Genomic DNA, 14,497 nt, shown 5'->3' on the forward strand with positions numbered 1-14,497 from the left:
GATCGTGGGATTATGGCTCCTGAGAACAGCTTGCCATCTAAATCTCATCCTGATTCCTGATAAAATTACAGTTCCTATCCTGCCTCTCTCCTAAGAATCTTCCAAAATATGTGATCACAGAGAGAAATCTCACCTTTGTTCTTTGCTACAGATAAATCAGTCTGCAAGCTTTTAGCTACATGATCTAGAAATGTTAGGAAATATTATCTGACTTAAAGCATCCCATTGTCAAACTCTTTTATTATGTCAAAACACCAAGGATTTAAAAGTAGGAGAACAAAAAAATATATAATCTTAGTTCTTATTTACAGATTTTCACTTTGTGCTGCTTATCTGTATATTTCCAAAGATATCAAAAGGTATGGCAGAACTGGATAGAAAAGGAAGGGAAGGAAGAGGGCAAAGGAAGAGAGGAGAAAGGAAAATAAAGAAATAGGGAAGGTCAGAGGGAAGGAGAGGAAAACGGAAGTATAGAAAGACTAGAAAGGAAAAAAGGGGTCAGCTTAGGAAGCGTTTTAAATGTCCAACAATGGATTTTGTGTTTGATCCTGAGGCTAGCAAGGAGTCAGTGGATTTGGGGTTATATGGGTATGCCTGGTTGCTCTTAACAATGGGCCAGAGACTGCTAAAGAATGCTTTAAAATGCCAGGTTTTAGAAAAGAGACTACTTGTTAAGCTGAACCCTAAGCAGGCTGGAGAAGCTCCCAGAAAGAAGCCACAGCACCTTAGGAGCAGCTGACAGGACTGCGGATGTGCTTGTCTGAAGAAAAGACAGTGATCTCCAAATATATGGAGGGCTGGCGGAGAGGGGGCAGTGGGATAGACTGAAACAATCATGGGTCCTGGAGAGAAAGGCAAAGCATTTCATTTCCACAGACACCGGGTGCTCATTTGTAAAAGAAAGGAGTTGGCTGAGATGGCCTCTGAGAGAAAGGCCCTTTCACACCAACATAAATAAGTTTCCTGACAATCCAGATAGGAAGGTTTCCTCTGTGTAATACCTTCATCAGGCAGCTAAGTAAGTAACAGATTAAAAGGAGTAGTGGGCCCAGAGGATGGAAGACTTGCCTCAGACACTTACTAGCTGAGGGTAAATCACTTAATCTGTTTGCTTCGGTTTGCTCACTCATCAAATAGATGGATGTCAAATAGCATCTACATCAAAGGGTTGTTGTGAATGAAGAGCCAATGAGATAATTACAAAACACTTAGCCATGTACTATGGCACATAGTAGTAAGTGATTAACAAATACTTATCAGCTTCTTTTCCTTCTTTACTAGAGTTTGAGAGACAGCTTGGCACAGTGTGGGCTGAAGTCCCAACTTTGGCTCATGATGGCTGTGTGACCCTGGACCACTTACTGAACCCCTCAGAGTCCAAGTCTATTTTCTAGACTGGCAGAGAAAGTGCCCAAGTCCAGTGGGGCTCCAGCCTGTTTTGATCATACTTGTCCCTGAAATGGTAGAACAGGAATTTGTTAAGAACGTTTTGAATAAAGATTGGGCCAGATGGCCTCTAATTCCTTCCCATTCTAAATCTGTAATCCAAATTTGGCGCCAGACACCAAGGTTCAAATACTGGCTCTGCTACTTATTCCCTATGTTCCTATGTTCCTAAATTCCAAGGCCCCTTGACACTTAATTCCCTCATTTGTGAAATGAGAGGATTAGATCATATGGCTACACAGAGATCCTATCCCACCAAGCTTCAAATTCTTACTACTATTAACAGTATTTCAGGAACCCATTAAAAAGGCAAGAAGCATTTGTATACTCTACTACAAAATTTCTTGGTTTTTCCTAGAGTTAAAAGTTAACAAGAACTCCTAATTGTCTAGGTCTTTCCTTTCTTTCTGTTGTCTAAGTGAGGGGATTTACTTCAATATGGATGGTAGGGGATCCTGGCTTCCATGCAACCTTGAAAAAAAAGAACAGTGAAAAAAAGAGATTTAAAAAAAAAGGTGTGAGGGATGAAGAAGACCCTTACCCAAAATGAATACTCAAAGATCACTCAGTAGAAAGCAGAAAAGTTGTTTATTAAAACCTCTGGAGGATGAGCCCTTCTATCACAAGATGGGGGGAAACAGAAAGCTCATGGTAGGAGGGTTAAAGAAGTAGTAAAGATACACAGCTTTTATACAACATCACATTATACAACTTTTGACGTCACAAGTAAGAGAGCATTGAGAAGGGGAGGGGGAGGCATCTAATTGGTTGTTGCTATCCAGAGAGATTGGAATAGAAGATCTCTGTTTCCCTGAAATCATCTGATTTATAGGAAACAGAAAATCAGGTCTTCAGGCTTAATCAAGCAGATAGTGGTCAAGCTAATAGACTAAATATCCATAAATATCAAATACTGATAAATGTCATCAGCTCAGATTAAGTAAATATGTTTCTAGCTGGCCAAGGCTCAAGTAAATATGGACCTGCACATATTATACAGGACATAGGGGAAGCACAGAAATAATTAAAATAAAATACAGAAAAAGAATTCATACATTCCTGTAAGTTTTTCCCCTTATCTGGAATTGTGAACACATCCAACCATTCTGGAGAGCAATTTGGAACTATGCTCAAAAAGTTATCAAACTGTGCATACCCTTTGATCCAGCAGTGTTTCTACTGGGCTTATACCCCAAAGAGATATGAAAGAAAGGAAAGGGACCTATATGTGCCAAAATGTTTGTGGCAGCCCTGTTTGTAGTGGCCAGAAGCTGGAAAATGAAAGGATGCCCATCAATTGGAGAATGGTTGAGTAAATTGTGGTATATGAATGTTATGGAATATTATTGTTCTGTAAGGAATGACCAGCAGGATAAATACAGAGAGGACTGGCGAGACTTACATGAACTGATGCTAAGTGAAACGAGCAGAACCTGGAGATCATTATGTACCTCAACAACGATACGGTTTGAGGATGTATTCTGATGGAAGTGGATCTCTTCGATAAAGAGAGCTTTAATTGATCAAAGATGGACAGAAGCAGCTACACCCAAAGAAAGAACACTGGGAAATGAATATAAACTGCTTGCATTTTTGTTTTTTCTTCCCGGGTTATTTATACCTTCTGAATTCAATTCTACCTGTGCAATAAGAAAACTGTTCGGTTCTGCACACATATATTGTATCTAGGATATACTGTAACCTATTCAACATGTAAAGGACTGATTACCATTTAGGGGAGGGGGTGAAGAGAGAGAGGGGAAAAATCAGACCAGAAGTGAATGCAAGGGATAATGCTGTAAAAAATTACCCTGGCATGGGTTCTATCAATAAAAAAGTTATTTAAAAAAAGAGAGAGAGAATATAGGTATCTTCTACTAAGCTATACATTTATGAGACTGGCAAAAAATATGTAAAATGATGCCACTAATCATTATTTTATTTTAGATATCTTATTTGTGTTAACAAGCTATGGGTTTGTTCTTGTTATTTTAATATTATATGAATATTTAATTATTTTTCCAATTGTTTATTATTTATAATAAATCTTCAGTTTAATTTTAAAAAAAGTTTTTCCCCTTATCTCTCTATTCCACACAATTGGAAAGGATATAAATGTTTAAAGCAGTTCTCTTCTCAGAGCAAAGAATTGGAAATTGAAGAAATGCCCATCAATTGGGGAATACCTGAGTAAATTGTGGTATATGATTATGATAGAATATTATTGTTCTATGGGAAATGATGAGTAGGATGCTCTCAGAAAAACCTGGAAAGTCCTTCATGAACTCAAAGTGATATATACTGTGTACAAAATAATAGCAATGTTGTGAGATGATCAGCTATGAATGACTGCTATCCTCAGTAATGATCCACAACTACTTTAAGGGATTGATGATGAAAAATGCTATCCATACCTAGAGAAAGAACTGAATATATCTGAATACAGACTGAAACATAATTTAATTTTTTTTTCTAGAGGATTTCTTTTTTTGGTGGGGGAGATCTATGTTTTCTTTTGCAACATGACTTTTTTGGCAATATTTTTCATAACTTTACACATGTCCTCTTAATGGGAGGTGAGGGTGGGGAGAGATTCAAAGTTTACCAAAAAAATACTAAAATTTGTTTTACATATAACTGGATAAAATAAAAATATATAAATTATATATGAACTTGTCCTCTCTTGGCAAATTGAAGGTAAGGGTCTCCAAGTCTTCACAAAATTTTCCTTTGATATCATCTGGGTTTGGTGGGAGGATAAACACTGATTTTGGTGATGTGGCCTTTCCCTGCAAGAAGCAATCACATTGTCAGGAGCCTGTTATTTGTTCTTTTTAGTAAGCATACAAGCTTGTTGACTCGATGAGTTTTGATTGCCAAACCTATGTCAGCTTCATGGTTCTCCCCTGCACTGTAGCAACTCCAGAAAAATGTGCATCCAGCTCTGACTTCAGTAAGCTAGCCTTCATTTTCCAATCTCATTTCACTCAGGGTTTCTCTTTGGATGTGAGAACTGCTGAATTCTCTTACAACAAGAACTGTTCATCTTTCAGGTCTGCTGGATTTTGTGTTATCCATGAGTATTCACACATTCCATGTACTGATGGTAAGTAAAATCACTTTTGCAGAATTTTTGTGTATTTGTGTGTGTGTCTGTATGTGTGTGCGTGTGCGTTTTTATAGCAGAGTAGAATATCACTGGCTCTGGTGAACATGCCAAGGTTGGGCAAATAGACAACATTAGGGCACCATTTCTAGCCCTTTCCTCACACCAGGACAGGAACACTGTGGCCCTTAAATGGCAGTTTCATATACCCAGGGAGCTGAATCCCACGGCTGCTTGCCTGGGCTGAGTGTGTGTAAAGTGGTGTCTCTGGCTCCAATTACATCTGCACCTATTGCATGATCACTTATCGGCTGCCACAGGACTTTGAGAAATGGTCACATGGTCTGGATGATGTCTTCTGACCCAGGCACAAGCTGGATTTCAGTGGGCCAGGTTTGCGCAGAGTTGTCACAGTGCAGTAGCAGGACACAGTTAAGACACCTGGCCATGGCTCCAGGTGCAGTGGATGACCTTGACATCTTTGATAGCTAACCAAGTTCTAAGCACTCCACAGCACCGGCTGCAGCGCATTTATGGCCCCTGGAGCAGATTGTCCTCATCCACCCATCCCACCGGAGTAAGTCTTCACTTCTTGGGGGAGACGTCTCCTAACTCACCAACGAGTTTGAGATTTTTGGCTTACCCTGAACCTGATTTAGCCTGTCCCCCACAAGGGCTTACTGGGCTGTGGCCACTGTCTGCTCCGGCCTCGCGGAGTCACAGATGAGAGACAGGTGGAGGTCCTAGTCTTACAGCCCCAAATCCCCAACAATTCTGATCCAATCTCCTTCAATCTCTGTTAGAGTTCCTTATCACGCGGCGCTGATGCCCAATGTTGAGAGCATTTGGCCTTAAGGTCTGGCCTGCTTGTAGAGGGTCGAAGCTCCGAACAGGAGACGGCACCGCAATTTTCCGAGAGCCAGTTTCTCAGAGAACAGGATTCCCCACTTTCCCTTACTCTGGCGCCGCAGTTTTATCAGGATGCTCTTTCTGCTCGGAAGGAGAAAGGGCTGAGTCTTGCAGGAAAGGAGGGGCTGGAGGCGCTGGGGGAGGAGCGATGACCAGCCCGGTGGGGGGTGGCCCAGGTGGAGCGCGAGCACGGGGCGGAGTTTAGAGGAATGGGCGGAGTTTAGGTCGGAAGAGACCATTGTGTGGAGGGGGCAGACTTTAGGGAGAAGAAGTTGTGACAGTCCTTAAGTCCCTCCCTGGGTGACTGAAGGAAAGGGCTCAAGCAACCTAGGGGCTTCAGCGGTTAGACAGGGAGACATCCACCCCCTCCCAGCGGTCCGGAAGCAGGAAGTCTCTGAGCTGAGATCGAAAGCAGGAAGCCTCTGACCCGGGATTGCTCTACCTTTTCTGCGAGCCGAGACCCCTCTGCCTTCCCTGGAGCCGAGACCCCTCTGCCTTCTGGAAGCCAGAATCGTGCTTGCAAGTCCCAGGTAGGTCTGAGCCAGAGCTGTAAGGCTCCTTTATTTTCTGGTTTCCGCTGGTTGCCCTTGTGCCATTGGATCTCATTCTCTTCTGACATCAGTAGCGAGCGTCCTCGAGATCTGCCAGGACTCTGCCTCCCTCCCGAGCCTGTCTACTCAATGAGCTCTGACTCCCAAACTCTACCCACTCCTCCTGGCTCACCCTTTCCAGATTGACCATTGGATCAAACTTTTCCAGACTTCAGACTTTCCCCATGGAAATCCAGAAGTCCCGATTTCAGTCCTCCCCAGGTTCCCCATCTCGTGGTCAGTGATTCAGGTGTCCTGCCTGCAGACCCAGTTGCCTTGAAGGATCCTGCCTTCCTATCCCCAGCCCCCCACCTGGGACAGTTACCAAAGTTCTTTCCTGCTCCCCTTTATCTGAACCCCTGGCTCTTGGAATGATACCCCTATCAGGTCCCAGACATGTGGCTCTGTCTTCACTTTCCCTTTAGGAACTCCAAGCCTAAGCTCTACCAGAGAGTTCCTAGTTACATCTCAAGACATAGGCTCCCTGTTTTCCCAGATTCAGCTGTCCACTGTCCCTGACCTCCCTGCCATGGCTTATACTGGCCTGTCTTGCTTCCCAGAACTTGGCCTGCTTCCCCTCTCCTTCTTCCAGAATCCTCAGAGTTGAATCCCAGGCTGGATTTTGTCTTCCAGGCTCCTGCTTCCCCTGGTCATTCCCTCGGGTCTCCATTCCAGAGCCCTTCCCATCCTCAGGCTACCCTAGCTTCCCTCCCTCCTACATGAAGCAGTGTGAGGACAGAGAAACAGGGAGGACAGAGGACCAGGGGGAGGGAGAGCTCTGGCTCAGGAGCTATTGAGGCTCTGGCTTGTCTCCTAATTTTTTCCTCATTTCCCAGCCAGACCCTTCCAGCTCTGTAGAGCCCTGAGAGCAGGGCCATGGCTTTGTAACTCCTGGGAGACCTCACCCTCTGTAAATTCCAGACATCCAACCTCCTGCCCAGGGAAAGAGCAGAAAGCCCTCTGCCCCTCTGGAATCCTTGTCCCTCCCTCTCCACTTTGGTCTTCTGAGGATCAAGATCTGACCCAAGCAGGTATTGGTGAAATCTGGATACCCAAGTGGGAGAAAAATTAGAATGGTTTTATTGTGATTCCCCAGAGTATGAGCACAAAGGAAGTCAGCCTGGGACTAAGATTATGGGGAGAGGAAGTTGAGCTTTTCTATCCAGAGGTAAAGAGGGGAGTGTTTCTCCTGGGGGCTCCAGGCTATCTCTTGGTTTTTCCAGAAGCTGAGAATTAAAACCTGCCTTGGTGAGCTTTGACCTCTGTTAGTAAGAGCTTTGGCTGTTACATTTATGGAGCTATAAAAGGTGGAGGCAGCAGGATCCTGAGACAAAGACTAGGGACCAGATGGAGGAACTTGACAAAATGGTTGCTTTACTACCTCCACAGGGAGCCTGGAGCCAGAGGAATGGGCCCTGGGAGCCTCAGACCTACTCCTCAGGTGAGTGCAGTCCTTCCTTAGACCCGACCAACATTGGAGTTATTGCCATTTCCCTAGACATGCAGGATGGACTGTGGAGCTGGCAGGGCCTCATATATGGGTCATTTCTGTACAAAAACAGGCATTATGGGTAACACAGTAGTAACAACCCTGCCCTGCCCCGCCCTTTTCTGCATTTTCAATGATTCATTGGGCCCTTGGTAGTTTGAGCATGGAGACTCACACCATATACCCACCCTATTTGTTTTACAGACCTCCTCATCACCACTGACCAATGAGGTCCACCACTTCATCATGAATCTCTATTCCATGGGGACCAGGTCTGCTCTCTTTGGGCCTGCCTAGCATCCCTCTCCCCACAAAGTCTCTCCTCTTGGTCTCCTGTGGTCAAGCTTCCCTGAAGCTCCTGGACAACCCTTCACACACAGTTTTGTCTGGACAGGGCAGGAGCAGAGCCTTGAAGGCTTTCCCAGCTCTAGTCCTGTGCAGTGTGGTCATTAGAGCAGAAACTGTCCTCATGGGGCTGCTCAGGTCCTTCTGCCTAGGGTCACCCAAGCCTTCTCAGCCTCCCTGAATCCCTCCCCTTAACCATTCTTTGGGCCCAGCCAATAAGCATTGAGAAAGGCCCTAGGTACAAGCCCCAGAGTTGTAGTACGGAAAGCTCTGGACCATTCTGCTGTTCTGGTGCTTCTAAGATCTACCCTGGCACAGGCACTGATCTCTATTGTCTAAAAGAGCCCCCAGGATTCGCATCCTTGCTTTTGTTGTTCCTGACCCCCAAGTTACTATACAAACTGGCTTCCTAATGGTAATAGGGAGAAAAAGAAGGGTTGAAAGAGTCACATTAGAGTGTCATGATACTTCAAACAGTTTCTTAGAAAGTATGACTCTGCCACAGGCTGCAGCAGGGTTGACCCAGAAGGATATAATGGCTGGAACTGACTCAAGCCAATGCTCCCTTTAAATGTTCAGCAAAAAGCAGACACTCCTAGGTCATTCCACAAGTAAAAGGAACTTTACTTAAAATAAAAAGGGCATTCACTAAAGATACTAGAGTCCTTTAGCTTGAGTCAACAAGGCTTCTCTTGGTTCCATGTAGGAGCTCAATTGGTCAACAGAGCAGGGTGTAGCAATGTGCCATCTTTGGAAATCTGTCATATCTGAAGGACCCTGATTTCACATGGGTGGATCTTTAGCCCCTAAGGTTTCCGGGAAACCACTTTAATTTGTCCAGAGGTCCTCAGAATACTGCTTGAAGGGAGGCACATGGAGCCTTTGCCCATTATGGAAGTCTGGTACTGGGGCAGCTTTGTTATCTATCAGATAAAAAAAAAAAAAAACTGACCTCACCATGTGGCAGAAGGACAGAACTCTAGGAGATGGTGCACTTTCACCAAGGCTGAGAAGCTCAACGGGAAGGGTGCAACCTTTGACAATCATTAGTCAACTTGAGTTGAAGACTGGCTGAAGGAAGAAAACTACCATTTATTATGAAGAACCTACTAAGTCCTAGTTGGTCATTATGCTAAATGAGTTCAATGCAGTAGTATTCATTACCTTTATAGAATTAACTTATTCATCAATTCCCCATTTATAAGTAATCCCTCAGATTATCTTTGTCACCTTGAAAAGAAATATATACATGTGATATGTGTATCTATCTATCTATCTATCTATATATATATTTATATATATCCTTTGAATTTGTTTTGCTTAGGACTGATCCCTCCCTTAATTTATCCTCTCACCAATTTCCCCTCCCCTTTCCTTCCTTTTCACTGGTAAGTAAAATGCATTTTTCCAACCAGCTCTGTGTTGTGTGTATTCTTCCTTCCTTTACTAGATAACAGAGGTTCAGACATCAAATGTGCTCACCCATTCCCTCCTCATATTATGAATAAACAAGGATGGTTTGAGCTCTTTAGCTGTGGTTATTTTTTTAATTCCTTTCTCTTGTCTTTTTACTATTGGTAGCATTTCCACAAGAGTGAAAGAATAATAATCCTTGCTTCACTCCTGCATTTATTGGGAAAGATTCTAATGTAACCCCAGTTCATGTGATACTTTTGGTTTCAGATGTTCTGTAACCAAAACATTCTCTTTATTGAAATGACTGTGACTGTGGTTTTGATGTTTTGGTTTAGAAAGTGATTATGTTTATTGTTTTCCAAATGTTCAATTACTCTTGCATCCCTGGTAAAAATTCCACTTGATCATAATGGATGATTTCTTGAACAATTAACTGTAGCCATTTTGATAGGACTTTATTTAAAACTGGAGGGAGGGGACAATGTTCATTCATTGGCTTGTACAGTTTACTTTCTCTGTTCAGACTTTCCTTGGATTCAGCATTAGGTCTATGTTTTTCTTATAAAAGGATTTTGATAGGATATTTTCTTATTTGGGGGGAATTAGTGATAAAATATGATATGAATTTGAAAGAATTTCCCTGTCTTCTGAAATATTTCATGTTTTTAGAGGTAGTCCTCTTTGAGCTTACTTTTCTCATTTGTTTATCCTTTTTTATTTTTTCTAGTTTTATTGTTTTTTACCTTTGTCATTTGGTATTTTATTGCCTGGATTTTCTCCTCTCTTTTAATCAGATTAGCCAAAGGTTTTCTCAACTTTATTAGTCATTTCAAAAAAGCCAGTTTTAATTTTATTTCTCCTTTTTATTTTTTATTCCCAATTAATCTATTTCCCTTCTGATTTTAATAATTTGTCATTTGAACTTAATTTAGGTTTGGTCGTTTATTTTTTTTCTATTTTTTAGAATGCATATTTAATGTTCTCTTTTCCTATATTTTTTTTTTCTTGAGGCAATGGGGGTTACTTGCCTAGGGTTACATAACTAGAAAGTGTTAAGCGTCTGAGATCAGATTTGAACTGAGGTCCTCATGATTTCAGATCTGGTGCTTAATCCACTGTGCCATTTAGCTGCCCCTTTCTATAATATGATTGTGAAGTTATATTTTCCCCTGAGGACTGCTTTAGCTGAGTCACAGAAATTTTGGGATATCATTTAATCATTCTCATTTTCTTTTGCAAAGTTATCATTTCTGAGATTTGTCCTCTGATTCAGTCATTATTTATTATGTCACTATTAAATCTCCATTTGGGTTTGTATCTTTTGTTGGTGATCCCTGAACCAATTTCTATTCTTATTTCATTAAGACATGAAAGGATTTATTGATTTTTTTCTGCCTTTTTCACATTTGTGTCCCATATCTCTCTATCCCAATGGTTGATTTTTGTAGAAGTTCCACGTTTTACAAAGAAATATATATATTTCTCTGTTGTCCCATTTAGATAATGCCATAAGTCTTTTACCTTCAGTTTCTCTAGTTGTTTGTTCATCTGTCCTGCTTTCATCGCATTCAACATTTCTTCATCCGTCTTTTTCTTTTTGGTTCTCTTGTAGATTCCCCTTCCTCTCTTGCCCTTCAACTGGTCCTGTTCATTAGTTTTTTTTTTTTTTTAATTTCATGCATTAGGATTTTTCTCTCTCTTCTCATTTTCCATTTTTTCCTTTTCATTTTTGCCTAGATTCTCATTTTCTGATTCATATCCCCACTATTCATCTAGTCTTTCTCTTTTCCCTGTACATTTCATATAGTCAAAGCCTCCAAGGTATCCATTCTAAGCTCTGTTCTATAGGTGCTTTCTGCCATTGCTTGGAAGCCAACCCCCCCAGATTCCTCTTTTTCATTGTTCCTTATTTTCAGAATACTGTATATCACAGAGAACAGTGCTCCATAATAGAGAAAATCACCTCCTGATGTTGAAGGATAAGACACCCTGACAACGTTTGGGGGTCCCCAGGTTGGTGTTGCAGGTAAGATAAAGGAATTTGCAGACCCAGCCTCCAAGTTAAGTGGCAAAGGGTTTATTGATACTGAGAACAGCAGGCTAGATTTCAGATTGAAATAGCAGAGAGCTAAGGGACAGAGAACAGTTTTATCCAGCCTCTATCATTAGTGTGTAAATTCTGTGACCCAAGAGTAGGGCTAGGGAGTATTCTCTGAATTAGTAGAAGGGTAGTCTCCCGAAATTTGATTATCTCTGACCAGATCATCAATCAGCAATGGACTGAGAAGTGGCTTTGGAGCTTCCCTTCACAATATGTCAGCAAAGAACTGAGAAATAGTCTATTCAGAATCAGACAGATTGGGCATGAGAGTTTCCTGATGCAGACTCCAAAACCAAAAGATTTAGGATTTCCTGACATAGTTAGAACAGAAGCCACCCTAAAATTAGGGGACAACAAAATCATATTACATCACTGATATTTATCCTCTCTTGTTATCCTTTTATTTTTCTTCCACATTCTTCTAGAAATCCCACCCCTGTCTCCATGTTCTCCTACTCCTCCAAGTGCTGGTATCCCTCCATCCCCACTCCCTGCCAAGTAACAACTGCCCCAACTCCAAGACAAGTAGATTTTTCAGGCATTAAATCCCCAAGGCTCAGGGTGAGGTCCCTTATCTTCTATAAAAATATTCATCAGTGAAACCCCCTCTTACCTCCAAAGTCAGGATTCCTTACTTTCTCCATTTTTTCAGTCTTTTTTCCCTCTCTTCACCTACTCCCCTGTATGCTCTTCTCTCTCTGAGACCATGGAGGTCATTTCAATCCTCATTTTCCTTGACCTTTCACCTTTGACACTATTGATGACTTCTCTATGATACTCTCTTCTCAAAGTTTTAGGACATGACTTTCTCCTGGCTTTCCTCTTATGTGACCACTTTTTCTCTGTCTTCATTCCCGGACTCCTCTTTACTATGGAATATTCACTTTTTTGTCCCTTATTCTTAAGCCCACATCTGCAAGATAGGTCACCCTGGGCTACATTCTCAGCTCCAATGCTCTCTGGAACCCATTCTGTCACTCCTTCCCCTTATCTACTTGCTTTGAATTAATTAGTCTTGTGTTTCCACAAAGTCAGTCATTTCCCTTGTATTCAAAGATCTTTCTCTTCATGACTTGTAGAACTTGTTGGTTCTAGATTGAATTATTAAAGGGGACTATTACTAGTGTTATAAGTTGCAGCCATGGGTTTTTGCTTTTTTACTCTGTTGGTAATCTATGAATTCTTTCCATTAGAATTGCATTTTCTCTATTTAGAAATTATGGCCAGTTCTCTTTGATTATTTCCTTCATGATTGTGTCCATATTTTCCTCGAATTGTGTCCTTCTGGGAGAACTGATCCTTAGATTGTCTGTGTGCATGCTAACTTTGAGTTCTGTACACTTCCCTTCAGCAAGGGGCAGATTTTATTTGAATGTTCTTGTTCTTTCCTTCCCTTCTTCTAGGTTCTCTTCCACTTTTGTATATTTGAATTCCTTGTATATTTTGTCTTTTGTTTTCTTTGGGGAGACTTGCCGTGGCAGATTGTAGGTTTTCTATTCCCTTAGCCTGGAAGTTGATCAAAAAAAAAAAGAATACACAAAGGAAAAAACAGATTAAAAAGGGTTCTGGGTAGGAAGAAGGCATTCAGGGACTGGAGAAGTCAGTCAGAAAATCCCCAAAGACGTAGATCCAAGTGAGAAATGAAGAGATATACGAGGTGAGCTGATTCAACTCTGCTTTTCTTGGTTGGAAACAGTCTCCCACCATTCAGTGCAATGATGATTTTTCATGTTTTCATGAGATACAACTTTACTCCAGCTTCTCAAGAAATAAAATATATCATTAATTTTTTTTCTCTTTTAAGTGATTATGTGAAATAATTCCCACTCAGAATATGTTATACTTGCCTGCTTCTTACAGACTCATTGGAGCATTTTCTTGAGTACATATGTTTTATATCAGTCTTGCTGAGGAAGAGATTTCCCAGCACCCTTTCTTTCTCTTCCACAGCTCCATCCACCTCACACATAAATCACAAACTTTCTTCCTGCTTCTGCACAGAGAAGTCTTCTCAGTTTTATTCCACCCGAATCATATAAAATGTTTTTCTCAAAATTCAATAAGATTCTTAATAACTATGGTTTCAAGAGTTTCTGATTCTCATAAAAGGGATGAACTTTGAGTACATGCCTTTTCTGTGTTTCCGTTTCCTTCTGTAAGTTGATAAGGGTTAATGGACTCTTTACTTCTGAAGGGTCTTTCAGCTCCACATCTTCTGACTTTTAATGGTTTAGGAGTTGCTGATGTTCAAGGATGTGGCTGTGGACTTCACCCAAGAGGAGTGGGGACTCCTGGACCCTCTTCAGAAGGAGTTGTACAAGGAGGTCATGTTGGAGAATGCCCAGAACCTGCTCTCCCTGGGTAAGGACACTGAATCTGCAATCAAAGAGCATATCTTTACTCCCTAATGTGCGTGGATTGAAGGTTTGATCAATTATCAGAAAGGGAAAAGGGTTAGTCTCCTGTGTCCAAGAGACAGGGTCCTCTTCCAAGCTGATATTTCTATAAGATGGCTTTGCATTGTATGATAGGAAATTGAAGGTGTCCTTTGTGGTTCCTGAAGCTGTCTTTTACCAATTCTAGGTAGCTTCAAGTGAAAAATCAAATCAGTGAGGAAGCATCTCAGACATGGAACTAATCTCAGAGATTATTTAATCGAACCTCTACCTGAACATGAATTTTCTCTGCCAAATCTCTGAAAATTGCTTGGGCAGCTTTTCCTTGCCACCCTTTCCTCTTTGGGATGAGCCTAGATTTGAAATATTCTTATGTAGCTCAAACCACCTTATTGTCCCTAATATAGGAAACTTGTCCTTAATTTTCCTTTCTCTTGTCCCCAAATTTCAGCACAGGTGATAGGGAAAGAATGGAAGGGAATAAGCTTTTATGTTTTATTTTCTGGGTGCTGTGTCAAGTGCTTTCTTTGCATTATATAAATAGCAACATTGTTTTAAGAATGACTTTGAACAAATAAGTTATTCTGACTAATATAAATATCCAAAGTAATTACATGGGACAAATGAACTATCTGCAACAAGAGAAAGAACTAATAATGTATATAAATATGTTGAGAATAATAAATAGAGTAGTATACC

The 14,497-nt window shown here is 41.3% G+C and overlaps 1 long non-coding RNA gene across 1 annotated transcript; it reads left to right on the forward strand.

Annotated features, from left to right (window-relative positions):
* The first annotated feature begins 3,554 nt into the window (after window positions 1–3,554).
* Window positions 3,555–13,621, forward strand: LOC127562434 (uncharacterized). The gene is made up of 3 exons (XR_007953676.1): window positions 3,555–5,991; window positions 7,441–7,492; window positions 7,745–13,621. It is a non-coding gene; the product is annotated as an uncharacterized LOC127562434 (long non-coding RNA).
* Window positions 13,622–14,497: the final 876 nt, after the last annotated feature.

The sequence above is a fragment of the Antechinus flavipes genome, chromosome 4 (genome assembly GCF_016432865.1).
Source record: "Antechinus flavipes isolate AdamAnt ecotype Samford, QLD, Australia chromosome 4, AdamAnt_v2, whole genome shotgun sequence".
Classification (NCBI taxonomy): domain Eukaryota; kingdom Metazoa; phylum Chordata; class Mammalia; order Dasyuromorphia; family Dasyuridae; genus Antechinus; species Antechinus flavipes.